At 35.6% G+C, this 14,559-nt stretch overlaps 1 long non-coding RNA gene across 1 annotated transcript; it reads right to left on the reverse strand.

The window, feature by feature from the left end:
- Positions 1-2,108: 2,108 nt before the first annotated feature.
- Positions 2,109-2,452, reverse strand: LOC116164661. Its single transcript, XR_004143963.1, has 2 exons — positions 2,213-2,452; positions 2,109-2,159 (listed from the first exon to the last, which is right to left on the reverse strand). It is a non-coding gene; the product is annotated as an uncharacterized LOC116164661 (long non-coding RNA).
- Between the last annotated feature and the right edge of the window lie 12,107 nt (positions 2,453-14,559).

The following is a 14,559-nucleotide window of genomic DNA, read 5'->3' on the forward strand; positions in this document are numbered from 1 at the left end:
ATCCTTTCGATCCTTCCAGGCACCGGACCAAAAACCGTTACATTTCTTCAGATTTAATTCTGCCCCAGATTGTTCCGCGTATATACGATAACAGCTCACCAATGTATTATATTGATAGGTGTACCCTGATGAACTTGTGTGGTGTATGCTTTATTAGTTTCATCATCCAATAAAGTAATTTTAAACATAATTGGAAAAATAACCGCTCGCCGTGGCGTAAACATCCAATATTTACTCTTACGTATACGTATACCTAACCTTACAATTCAAAACCTCAAAACACGCGGCGGAGTACGGTCAACCTGGTCATGAACGGGTAAATCTTGCGAGACCCTTGTGGAGGCTAGAAATTCTTTGACCGGGAGCGCGAAAACAGGAAATTCTTGACCACGTTCAATGGTCATTTGAACTGGTCAACGCGGAAAAACGCTTAATATGGCAACCGCCCTTCACGACTGTGACGATCGGTTGCAGAGACACCGGTATTAGCTAGTGTTACGGTTGTCAAATGCCGGATGTTGTGACTGGCAAATAAAGTAAACCTTGTGTATGTGCGATGTATGATGGTGCTATAAAAAAAACGAAAACATCTGAGTTAAAAACGATGTCAAAAGCCATTGATGTTATGGCTGCTATATCCGACTTAATAATAATTCACATTCATTTGTTTTATTTTGATGTAGGACTGTTGGACATTTAGATTAATGTTATTGATGTAATTAAAAGTTGTTTTTTTTAATTTGCTTGTATTAGGGTCCTAACATGCTACATCTCCGAAAAGAGAAAAAAATCTTTATCAAATGAGCCTAACGAAAAGATGCACTGCCATTTAAAACCAGTTGCCAAATTCTTGACAGAACAGCTTCCTAGCTCAATCCAAAAACAGCGCTTTTAGAAGAGTGTCTCGTGTAGTCTCGTGTAACCAGTTAAACCCCCATAAATCATTCCTGAAACTAATACAATATATTCTATGTAAAAATACTTGCTTCCCAAGTATCATGTATAACCGTTACGACCGTAATAGTTATTTGTATCACAAGTCCAGAAAATGGATGTTTGCGAGTGTGAGTAAGGTTGCAGGCCGAAGCGGAGCTGAGGCCTGCAATACGAATACTCGCAAAACATTTTTATGGACGTGTAATACACAAGATTTTTTGTGTCGAAGTAAAAAATTTGAGGGAACAACGTTCATTTTAAAATTTATATTTCTACCTCCTATAATAAGCCGTCATACTTGCATTCAAATTTCCAATATTTCGATGTTATGTTGGTAGCACAGACAGTTGGCAGTTGGTAGCACAAGCATGTCAATTCACAACCGATATTTACCAGTGTTTATTCCACATTAATTGTGATTAAATGAATAAACAAAGCATTTACGTTAATTTAATTATTATTACAAATTTCTAAAACGCTTAGCCCAGTCTTAAGAAGTTCATAACATTTAAAAGAAGCTGCGCTAAAACTAAGTAGTAAGTTGATTTCAATGGGAAACATAACCTTGAAATTTATTTCAATTTCAGCTATATAGTGCTTACGGCTTACACCTATTTTGAGAATTGGGTTGCAATGTTTTCATTTGCAAATTGATTTATCATATTAATTCCATTACATATAAGAATGATAACAAGTTTGTTTGGATATCTACTTCTCGTTGGCTGTCGATTACGAGGAGAGCAGCAAGAGGGCCGATGATTGCTTCGTGCAAATCTACAATTTGGTGTATGCAGTGTCGTTTGATTATTATGGTCTTACTACACGGAAGTAACTGATGTCGGAAATTTTCATCATAGATATGAGCATAGATATCGACAAGAAGACCGTTTTCATATGCGTACACCTCCTTTTCGGAAACTGTCATCTTCAGAGAAATATACTTGCTTGTAGATATATAATTTATGGAATAATGTATACAGTTTAATGTTAACAATGGCAGAAATAATAATAATTACAAATCATAAAGTGTCGTTACTCTTCATCCGTTTAGTGTTGTGTTTTTTGACTGCGTTAATTTACATGCGAAACCATTTGTTGGCATTCCTGGCATCGAGTGTGGAAGTAGGTAAACTTCAATTTCCTATACTTTCAATTAGCTCTCTGTTTTTTGCCATAAACCGTAAGTTTACCATCGGTAAACATGTACAAGTGTCATAACCGCACTAAACGAAAACTTGTAAGTGAAACTTACAATTCTTGATTAGGGTATACTTACCTACCGCATTTACATATACGTATTACTATGTTACCTACCAAGCCATAAAGTGCTTAAAATGGAATTTGCACAAAAAATATGCCTATCATTCTTACAATTTAATTTAAATTTAGAACTGTCATTGCAAATTAAATCAGTTCCACCAACCAATTTTTAGTGATATTTTTGCCGGCCTAGGCCAGCAAATCATAACTTTCTGGACTAATTTGGCTACAGAAAACAAAGCTTTGAAGCAGGGAGACACAAAAACCGTATTTATTTTTGTTTATTCCTTCTATTGTTGTACTTGGAATATTTTGATAGAGTCGAGTCGTTATCTCGGAAAATTGCCAACGCACGCACGCACGTACGTACTTACATACATACAGACAGAAAAAAATCGTTAAATTCGTATGGCGTTTGCAACTTTTTTGTGTACTTTTTTTGTAAAAAAATATTCTACATTGTTTTCCTTTGTTGAGAAATGACACATTTTTCTTTTGTTTTTAAAATAACCAATTTGTACCTACAGTATTTTACATTATTATATTTACATTATACATACAGACAGAAAAAAATCGTTAAATTCGTATGGCGTTTGCAACTTTTTTGTGTACTTTTTTTGTAAAAAAATATTCTACATTGTTTTCCTTTGTTGAGAAATGACACATTTTTCTTTTGTTTTTAAAATAACCAATTTGTACCTACAGTATTTTACTTTCTGTATTTGTTAGCGGTCGCTTAACGAAGATCCAGTTTTGTTATCATATTCGTTCAAGTTCAATTTGTACAGCGTTACGATAGGAGAATGAGAATTGTAATACCATGTGTTGACCTAAAGTTGTGCCTTCAGCCTTCAATAATATTTTAAGTTCGTTCTGTTTGTGATTTATATATTAATAAATTTGGCCTTAATCATATTCATTTTTGTCACCTATTTTAATTACAGTCCATTTATGCTTTCCTAACACCCTTAGAAGAGTAACTTTTTCGACAACAGCCATAGGATGTTGAACACACCAGTTCTCGTCCGATCACCGAAGTTAAGCAACGTAGGGCGTGGTTAGTACTCGGATGAACCGCGTTCGGTTGTATCTCTTTTTTAGCATTGGAGATGCTTATGTTTTGTATGGGTATGAAGTACTGGTTAGTCCAGCAGAAAAGAAGACAATTGGTGTCGCATCAAGTGATGATTGTCCCGTACTCGACTGCAATCGGTAGACACAGTGCGCAAGGGTTTTGTTAATTCGAATCTAAATTTATCGCACATCGCCCGTGATGGTATTACATGCATGTTACGACGCTTATTATTTAGAAAGTTTGCCTGGGAGCAAGTGATACCGTATGAATAAAGGTTGATTCTCACTATACATAACGTTTCCATACCATATCCTTTCCATAACCATTCCGTAAATTATTATACCTATGAAATTGACCTTTAAGTGATATGTGCGTAAGACATTCAGCCGCGCGCTAATACACATTCTCCTTTCCGTTCACATATGGAAGGCGAATGTGTATTAGCGCGCGACTGAATGTCTTACGCACATATCACTTAAAGGTCAATTTCCTAGGTATAATAATTTACGGAATGGTTATGGAAAGGATATGGTATGGAAACGTTATGTTAAGTGAGAATCAACCTTCAGGGTTATTTGTGTTTTACATATGGCGTGTAAGGTTATTATTTCGAATGCCTCCGATGGTTGCAAGGATTGCGAAATCTGTGAATTTGTTAATTTTGCTCGTGTTTGTCTATTGATTTTAGATTTTATTTCATGTCACAAGGCAACATATCATTAATAATTGTATTTCTAATTAGAATTAATTTCGTCTTTCCGAAAAAAAAATTTTAGTTTTTTAACTTTGACATTTTTTTTCTCAGTAATAAAATTATTAAATTGTAATAAAATCTGGCACAATTTTTATAGGTTGTACACAGAAACATGAGGCCTTTCGAATAATTTAAAAAAAATTTTAGATTGCTATTTGAAAAATAAAGTTCGATGACGTTGCGGCGCTCCAAAATTTTTTTTCAAACATCAAGCTCGTTATTTTTCGTTTCAGTATACATAATATCCAAAATTTGAACAAAATCCATCGAGCGGATACCCCGGAAAATTCGCAACGTACTCACTTACCGAGGCACATACATACAGACGGAAAAACAATTTATTCTTTAAAAGTTGCTTAAGATGATCTAAAACGTCGACATTTGATGAAATTTTAACATGTCCATAAAACGATGATCGCAATAGCCACCTAGCTCAAACTAGGAAGCTAAAAATTCAATTGTTTTTTGTGACTCGTTTGTTTACTGAAATAAAAACAACTGAATGCTGCCCTATAGATAAATTGTTAAACAACTTTTAGGTATATATAAAAATTTGTTATACATTCGATATTTACAGAGATATGTACTATATTCCATGCATTTAGAAAAAATTCCCCTTATGTGATGGTCTGAACGAAAAGAGACAGCGATGTCAAACCTTCGCGGTTCGCCAATCGATTTCTACGAGTTCAAGCATCAGTGCTATTGAATATGAGCCGGATTAAAAGTCTGGTTTCTGAATGCGGGCTGAGTGCCAACAAATTCCCCTATTCCTATACTCAAAATCGTATGCGATTGTTTATATCTTGTTAATTGATGGAACACAGCAAACATTTGCCTTAAATGCTGTTACTACCGTATACCTTTATTAACGAGATCCTAGGGAGTTTATAATTTTGCGGTCTCCGGCCCCGTCTGTCCGTCCGTTAGCACGATATAACGAATGGACCGATTACGATCAAATTTAGTAGATGGATTCTTTATCAAATTTGCAGATCGGAGTTCGTGAATTACCGATGTAGCCCAAAAAATAAGGAAGGCCCTTTTGACATCTGCGTGAGTTATGAACAGAATTGCACGAAATTCAATATGCGTATAGCTTTAGCCATATAAAACGCAATTCCAAAAAATGAGCCTAATCGATCAACATTCACAGTGCCCTTTTCGCATCTCGAGCATTTATAAACCGAATTGCAAACTTTTTTATTTATAAAAATACTTAAATGAAATTTGATACATAGCCACTTGAATAAAAGCAAATTTAACGCCAGTTTCAAAATTTCGTTTTGCGCATGCGCAGTGCCAACTTTTATTATTTATGGAAGCAATTAATTAAATGAAATTTCATACACATACACTTTAAATAAAAGCAAAAGTAACATCAGGTTTAAAATTTGGTTTTGCACATGCTATAGCCATACCCAGGAGCTCATTTTCTATATTTGTTTAGTTTATTTTATTTGCAGTTTATTGAATTCTTGTACTAAATTTATTGTTGAAACATACGAGTAACTGATACCTTATGCATTAATAACGACCTGGTTTTTTGTACCTAGCTGTAACGATACACAAATCTAATCTAATTAATGGAACGCGGACAATTAAAAGCACTCATCTTTTTCTACATTTTGGGTCACGTGCCATATTTCGCCACTACATAGGTCCTTAAAAACTTGTGGTTGTCTAAATAATACATCTACATTCTTGGGTGCAATTATTGTGGATGGATTATTATGTTTACACACTAAAATGAAAGTAAATTGCTTTTTCTGATAAACAAAATGCTTTCACTAATATGAAAGTAATTTTTATGCAGTAGGGGTTCGTTATTGACCAAACAACAGTCTGTTATTTAGGACACAATAATTGGAAAAGAAAATTGTTGTTGACTCTGACATTTATATGCTTTTGCTATGGTAATTTTTATCAAATTTCGCATATAAACGCTACGAATATGTTATTTCGGCGAGGGCGCCGTTTAATACAAACAGATTTAAGTTGTATGAAGACTGCAGAACTCTCAACGTAGCCGCTGATTACATATGCGACTAAATTTACCATCCATTATAAATTAATAACAATAATCCCCAAAAAAATTATGGTAGATGATACCCCAAAGGACTTTAAAACAAAGGTTCATTCATAAGTACTAGAAAATGCTATCATTTACATGTAGATCAACTTTTTTGCGCGGAAAGGCGTGTCCCATCATAAGCAATATATTATCATCATACTCACCTATTCGCTTACAAGACAAACTAACGTAATCGTTGAATTATTATATAAGTACACTGAGGCGGTTGAAATCGGTTTCGTTCGCTGACAACTCTGTTACGTTCAAAGATTTTTCAAAAATTTCATGTGCGTTTTTTTTGTCAAAAAAGGGACAACCTTGCCCCCACTTAACTTACACTGTATCTTTCACCGTTACGGGTGTAATGTACGTAATGTAACAAATCTGTGATGTAACGTATAGTCGTAGTATATCACATTCAATGGTTGCGACACGTCAAATTACAGCAAAAATAAGCAGTATACAATAAAAAAAAAAGTACAAACAGACAAAGCAATTCATATAAAACTAACAATATTAAACTATAAATAAGACAACTTAAAATCACAATTTAAAAAGAATAGGTAGGTGTCAGAGGTATTGTCTATGGAGTAAAAACAATATACGTTAAAAAATGATTTATTATAAAACTTTTAAACTTCACGAAATTTAAATGCCTCAGAGCCAGTGGTAGTACATTATACAAATCTATGCGGGGGCTATTATTTGTGGATTTGCAGAGTCTATAATATGGAATCCTCAGATTTTTGCGTTCCTACGGATATCCCAATAGTGAGCCACGAATTTGAACCAGCGCCTATACACCGACAGATTCCTCTCATCCACACTTTTCATTTTCTTTTGAGAGTGTCTACCTTCTTCCGACTCTGATTTCGAGATATTCGGATTTGAAGTTTTGACTCTTCTCATTTTGCAAGTTAAAACCCTCTATTCCCTGGACTACATTGAAAGATATTAAATTTGTGTATAGAAAAAAACAAAAGAAAGATGGGGATGGACTGGGATCGTTTGGAAGGTATGCAATGCCGGTATAACCGATGCCGGAAAATCAATAGTCGCCGGGATAGGTCGTCGCCGGATAAAAATCGCCGGAATGACCGATGCCGGGATAGTAATGGTCGCCGGGATGGGTTGGCGACGGGAAAACGGTGCCGGGGTGTAAGTCGCCGGGATGGGATGCGCCGTCGAAATAATGCCATTGAATTTAGAAATTCAATGATAATGCCATTCCTATGAGCACAAATCGTGTAAAAGGAAACAAACCTACACACCAACTTTGCTGTTATTCACGATCGTAGCCGTTTGTAAGTTTGGTACGCCTAGTACATAGGCAACCTTAATCACTCCTTCATAAATGTCTTTCGACGTCAACCTCTACGTGCATTGCACGATCAAACTCAGAAAAGGCACATATACCTATAACATCAGAACTTTTCTTAGAGCCCAAAATCTTGAAGAAGATCAGTCAATTGGTAACAAAGATATGACGGTAACCAAATTTCTACGTCAAATCGGTTTCGGCATTAATATTGCTCTAGCTTTTAATTTTACGTGGCAAAAATGTATCAGAAAATTATACCTTTAAATTTGACCTGACGTAACTACTAACTAAAATTTAAAAAAAAACGTCACGGAATTATATTTCATTACTCGCATCTCATAAAAAATTTATTTTATCCTTATAGCGCCAATTTACTTCCCGACTAACAATAACAAATAAACCTCAGGTTTCGATTTGGTTCGCGCAAATAGAAAAAAAAATTAATTTACTACGAATTACGCCCCCCCCCCCATTTTTTAAATTAAAATTCCACTTTTCACCGCGATATACCAGATGTATCTTTCCAAAATCCTCTCCCCCTTCTGGTCGCCCTTATTGTAATATTCAAGAAATCCCGGTAGTCATCGAGGAGATGGGAATACTCGGGAATGTTCGGAAGAGTTGGAGAAATAGGGTCGTTGGCTATATAAGTAAATCGATTTGGGTTTCACAGCAGGGCTAAATATTGATGGTGACTTGGTCCAATAATTTAGTTGTATCGGATTGCAATAATCGCAATAACGCAATAACATAAGTACTACATTTTCAATTTGCGAGTGGCCTAATCAGTGCCGGATTTAGGGGGGGGGGCTATGGGACTATTAGCCCCCGGCGGTAAATTTTGAGAGGCGGTACGTCGTCGTTCCCATAACGTTTTAATTCTACATGTAGATATTTAATTTATGGAGTTCAATTTCTCAAATAGCATGGTAATAACTAATAAGACTTCTTCTCTTTACCTACATGATCGATGCCGAGCTCAGGCTGCCGGCGGTAGCAAGTCGCTGGGTGTTTCCGGGAAATTTGCACTTTGCTGACAAACGACAAAGGGTGACGCTTTATTATCGCATCATCCGTTATCTACCTCTATTTTCCATTGACTATTTTGTCGGGCACATTTACTATATTACTCATATTTATTTAAACTTGAGTTTTGTCTCAGCGCCAGCCGCCAGCGTGTCCGACTCCGACACGCCGCCGTGCCGTCGATCATATTATGTCATTACGTGTTAGCGCAGCAAAGTTTACTCATTTATTAAAGAAATGTTTCCGTGAAATTTCTAAAAATGAGCGGAAAGGAAGGAGGTGCATTTTGGAAACGCCAAAAATTAAAAAAGCAACAAAAATTAAATGAAATATTACAAAAAACTCCCAAGATTCAACTTTTTTTCCCAAATCCAGGCAAGATAGTATACCAACGAGCTCTCGTTTTCAAGACGATCCAATTGCAACAGTTTTAGGTGTTTTAGAAGGCAGGTTTATAGTTAATTTGACTGTTTCAGTTACTTTTTTAATCAAATAAAATTTGCAACAGCAGGATCTTCGTCGCGTCGAGATGACTTATCCACATCATGCTCACTTTGTGATAGCGAGTTACATCCTGAAAAGAGCTCTGAACGTCAAATTCCAGTCGAAGGTGGTGTTAATCCAGTTGATTTACAACATCCAAAATTCTGGTCAAGAAATTGTGTAGAAGAAGTGCTCAAAGATTTCAAACCACAGGATCTTAAGTCTTTAGACTTTGAATCTTCAAAAAGAAAAATAGGAAAACAAAACAGGTACTGCACTAAATCACTTTTCTATAAAGTTTTAAAGAATGGTGAAAAAATTCGGCGTGACTGGTTAGTTTATTCCGAGGTTTATTCCAAAAGCACAGGCTCTTTATTTTGCATGTATTGTCGACTCTTTTCAAGCGAAAATTGCACGCTTTCCTTTTTTACTGGATTTGACAACTGGAAAAAGGCTAAAGAAAAATGTGACAGTCATGAACGGACAGCCGTTCATTTCGAACATCTTAAAAATTTTATTTCAAGAAATTCATTGAGTATTAGAAAAATCGATGATTCTCTGCGGCAACAAGTTGAACATGAGACTACATATTCGCGAAACATATTACAAAGAGTCGTTAGTGTCATCAAATTCTTAGCTCGTAGGGGACTACCTTTTAGAGGAACCGACGAGAAATTGGATTACTAGAGTTGTTGGCGGAATATGATCCTCTTTTAAAAGAACATATTGAAAAATATGCTTCAAAAGGCTGTGGTTCAGTGTCTTATTTATCAAAAACGATTTGTTTTGAATTTTTGCAAGTGATTTCGGACCACATATTAGAAGAAATTGTAAAAGAAATTCATTGCGGCAAATATTATTCAATCAGTGTTGATTCTACGCCTGATATAACACGTACCTACAGATCAACTGACATTCATTATTAGGTATTGCTCGGACACCGGAACACCTGTCGAGAGGTTCATACAGTTTTTAGATAACACTGGCCACAAAGCCGAAGATATGGAAGCCAGCATTGTAAAAATTTTGTCCAACTTGAATATAAATATCAATGACTGCAGGGGACAATCGTATGACAATGCGAATAACATGTCTGGCGTTTATAGCGGTCTCCAAGCCCGAATAAAATCTAGGAATAGTTTGGCCAAATATGTACCATGTGCAGCCCATTCTCTAAATTTGATTTTGCAACATGCAGCCGAATGCTCTATGGAAAGTACCTCTTTTTTTTCAGTTGCTGAAGAAATTTATGTTTTTTTCTCAGCTTCCACTTACAGATGGAAACGACTCACTGATCTATTGAAAAATTGTGGCCATACAACGTTTGTTCCAAAAAGAGTTAATGTGACTCGATGGTCAGGACGATTTAATGCATTAAAAGCTTTTAATTTCTGCTATCAAGATATAAAGCAAGCACTTTTGGAGTTATCCACTAACGACGACGAGAAGATTCCAGTTCGCTGTCAAGCAAACAATTTACACGAAAAGATGGCTACATTAGAATTTGGTATTTACGTTGCCTTTTGGTTCGAAGTACTGGAAGGATCTGACCTAGCGAGCAAATCTTTACAAAGCGCAAATATGGACTTACATACATGTTCGTCTTTGTATAGATCATTACAACATTTTTACGAGTGTCTTTGTGATAAATTTAATTTATTTGAACAAAAGGGGCAGCTCTTATCACAACAAACGGAATATATCAAACAAATTAGAAATCGCAAAAGAAAATTGCAGTTTGACGTAGCAGATACAGAAGAGATCCTTACACCACAAAATAAACTTAGAACCCAAGTGTTGTATAAAACAATTGATTATTTGGTAAATGATCTGAAATCTAGAGGAAAAGCTTATGAAGATCTTGCCGACACTTTCTCATTTTTATTCTCTCTACCCCTTTTGGAGGATAACGTTATTTCAGACAAAGCGTCGATATTAGTGACTATTCAATTCATCTAACATTTGTCACATTTCGACCAGTGAAATGTCGAGATTTCAAATTGTTGGGCCAATGGGAACGAATTATAGTGATAATTTCACGTGTGGTATTTCAGCGATTATTTTTTGACGTTTCTCGAAACCAATAGAAATGTTCAATTTCAGTCATTCATATACGTTCTAGCCAATCACAACATTATTATAGTGAGAATAATCTACTTACATTATTCCCAGCGAGAATTTTTCAATGTACATTGTTTTTAGTGAATGATGACAACCACATGACAACTATTTTCTTGATCTGACGCGTCTGTCATAAATTTTCAAGAAGCTCGTAAAATGAATCGCAAACGTTTTAGTGAATCATCAGTCGATGAAATAAGTAATATAATCATTGTAAGTAAATGTAAGTGCATTTAAGAATATGTAGGTACCCTAATAAGCAACGCGTCTGTTTGGAAACAATTCCAATTATTTTGCGACGAAATGAGGGGCTATAAATTGGAAGAAACCGCAAAACTAGTCGTTATTTTGAAGGACTAATGGGTTGAATATGCGAAGAAACAGAATGGAGAAGACTATAAAGAAAATCTTAACAGTGATTTTGATTGTAACGTGAAAAAATAATCTATCGAATACCACACGAGAGTTCGATAAATTAGATAATAATTCTCCAGGTCTTTTCTCAAACTTGTTGCCATTTGGCAATAGCCACTCGAGCCCTTTGGGCTCTCGTGACTATTGCCTGGCAACAAGTTTTCTAAAACCTGTCGAATTATTTTCAATTTATTCTCACTCTCTTGTGATATTATTACAGATAATTTCACGTGTGGTATTTCAGCGACTATTCAATTCATCTAACATTTGTCACATTTCAACCAGTGAAATGTCTCGATTTCAAATTGCTGCGCCAATGGGAACGAATTATAGTGATAATTTCACGTGTGGTATTTCAGCGATAATTTCACGTGTGGTATTTCAGCGACAATTCAACTCATGTATAAAAAATCGCATAAGCCGCAGTGAAATTGTCACTTTGACAGCGGCAAAAGTTACCTGCAACTTTTACAGCGACAAATGCACTAGTGGTTTTTTCACTTATTCATTTTGGAACAATTATCGCATTATCCTTTCCCATATGATTAGCTTGACGTCTGTCAATAATTGACTAGTTTGGTGAATTTCTTGTTCGTTAAATTGTCCTGCCGAATTACACTCGAGGTTTGTATTTAAACCGAGTAAATTTGGGTTGCTGCAATTCAAATCTGTTTCCTTTTAGCAATTGAACTCGAAAAACTGTCAACCTAAAAATGCTCCACCTTCGGTGTCGCATTTTTATTAGTTGACAGTTTTTCTCGTCTAATTGCTAGGCAACAGATTTTCATTACCTTAACAACCCAAATTTATTCGGTAAAATACAAACCTCTTGTGCAATTATAAGTGACAATTCAACTCATGTATAAAAAATCGCATAAGCCGCAGTGAAATTGTCACTTTGACAGCGGCAAAAGTTACCTGCAACTTTTCCAGCGACAAATGCACTAGTGGTTTTTTCCATTGAGTTAGAAAAGTAATGGAGGGAATCAAATGCTTGGCCAGACGTAGACCACGGGAACCAAACGTGGCCTCTAACTGTGATTAAAGTACCACACCCGAGACCACACCACTTCCGTTATCATTAGCGTCTCACTTCAGTGGCGTAGAGATATAATTTTCTTTCCACTAATAGGAATAATAACAAAAAAAAACGTATAGAAGGAGTAAAATATATGCTCGTGGTAAAGTAAACAAAATAGACAAGGATGGGAAAGTATGCAGATTTAATATAATCATTGATTACAAATCTAAATATACATCGATGTGTTCCATTAGTATAATTAAGGCCAGTTTACTATAGCCACTACAACTTGACAACTCCCATTAAATTCACTGTGTTGATCAATAGCTACAATTGATTGGTTGGTCTCAGGTTCATTACAAGTTTTGATAGTACTTACTGCATATTTGACGAGATCTTTGATGAACATTTTCCAGTGCAACCTTTGGTCGAAATCACAGTCAATGAAGCGTTGTGAGCACAAAAGTAAATTTCGAGAGCTGTTCTTGAGATATATTTACAAATGTTAGGTAATCATTTTGCTCGAAGTACTGGTTCGTTTGGAAAACTAAGAAACATAAACTAGGTACCTACAACCTCGCCTACAACATGATAGATGACATGTCTTACCGATGAAAGGAAATGCCCTGTTTCTTCCCTTTATGAGAAATTTTGCATGATACGCAGCTAATCATTCTCAATTCACAAAATTGCGTGTGATAAAAACACTATGCGGCAGCATAGAGTAAATAATTATTTACTCTATGGCGGCAGTTAGTTATAAACGAGAGCACAAACCGATCCGAAATTATTAGGTACTTTAAAATGGCAAATTTAATAAAATTTGAATTTGGTGGAAAACTGACAGTGACAGGACCCGCGTTTTCATATGTCAAATAATGTCGGCCAAAATGTACCTTCACGGGAACCTATCCACGCGAGTGGCCTCTATCTGTGGCAACTTCCGTCTACAAAAATTCTTACCCCCTCTACCATTATATTCCCTCCATTAGTTTTCTAATTCAATGGTTTTTTCACTTATTCATTTTCGAACCAATTATCGCATTATCCTTTCCCATATGACTAGTTTGACGTCTGTCAATAATTGATTAATATGGTGAATTTCTTGTTCGTTAAATTGTCCTGCCGAATTACACTCGAGGTTTGTATTTAAACCGAGTAAATTTGGGTTGTTGCAATTCAAATCTGTTTCCTTTTAGCAATTGAACTCGAAAAACTGTCAACCTAAAAATGCTCCACCTGCGGTGTCGCATTTTTATTAGTTGACAGTTTTTCTCGTCTAATTGCTAGGCAACAGATTTTCATTACCTAAACAACCCAAATTTACTCGGTAAAATACAAACCTCTTGTGCAATTATAAGTGACAATTCAATGCGATTATTCAATGACATTTGTCAAACTTCCACCAGTGAAATGACGCGAAATTTTGTCGTATTAACCGGAACATTCTTCTTAGTTTGTTAATCAATTTCGACAACCGACATCACCACATCTTTTAATTTAATCACTCATAACGAATTAGCTTGGAGCACAAAAGTTCGAATAGAATCAATAGCAAAATGAAAAGCAACTTCCATAATTTATTTTGACGTTTATTGTTGTCATGGAAATACATTCGCGTGGGTAATTATGCTTAATTTAGCGACTATTTTGCATGGTGCACGATAGCCGACTATCAGCATGACAGCTTGTGCATCTGACAGCACTTAACTTAAACGTCAAAATCGTGTTGTTGAAGTTTTTGAAATGAATCGTTTTGGCGAAACCACAAGCGAAGAAATGTTGGTGGTGCGGGCCAGTCTGCAATCCCGCATAATACAGTAAGGAGTAAAAATAGCGTATGGAGGCAGTTCACCGAATTTTGCGAGCATCGTCAATGTGAACTAAATGAATCAACACCATTCACAAAACTGAATGATATTTTGACCTGGAACATGAAAAAAGAAGATGGAGAAGGTTATAAAGAATATAGTGGAAAGTGTGTGTGGAATTCAATTCATTCAGTTCATACTTATGTTTGTATTTAGTAGATTGTTGTTGATATTTTGCATAAATGATATCAAACTGTTTCATT

Source organism: Photinus pyralis, unplaced genomic scaffold (genome assembly GCF_008802855.1).
Source record: "Photinus pyralis isolate 1611_PpyrPB1 unplaced genomic scaffold, Ppyr1.3 Ppyr1.4_LG2, whole genome shotgun sequence".
Taxonomy (NCBI): Eukaryota; Metazoa; Arthropoda; class Insecta; order Coleoptera; family Lampyridae; genus Photinus; species Photinus pyralis.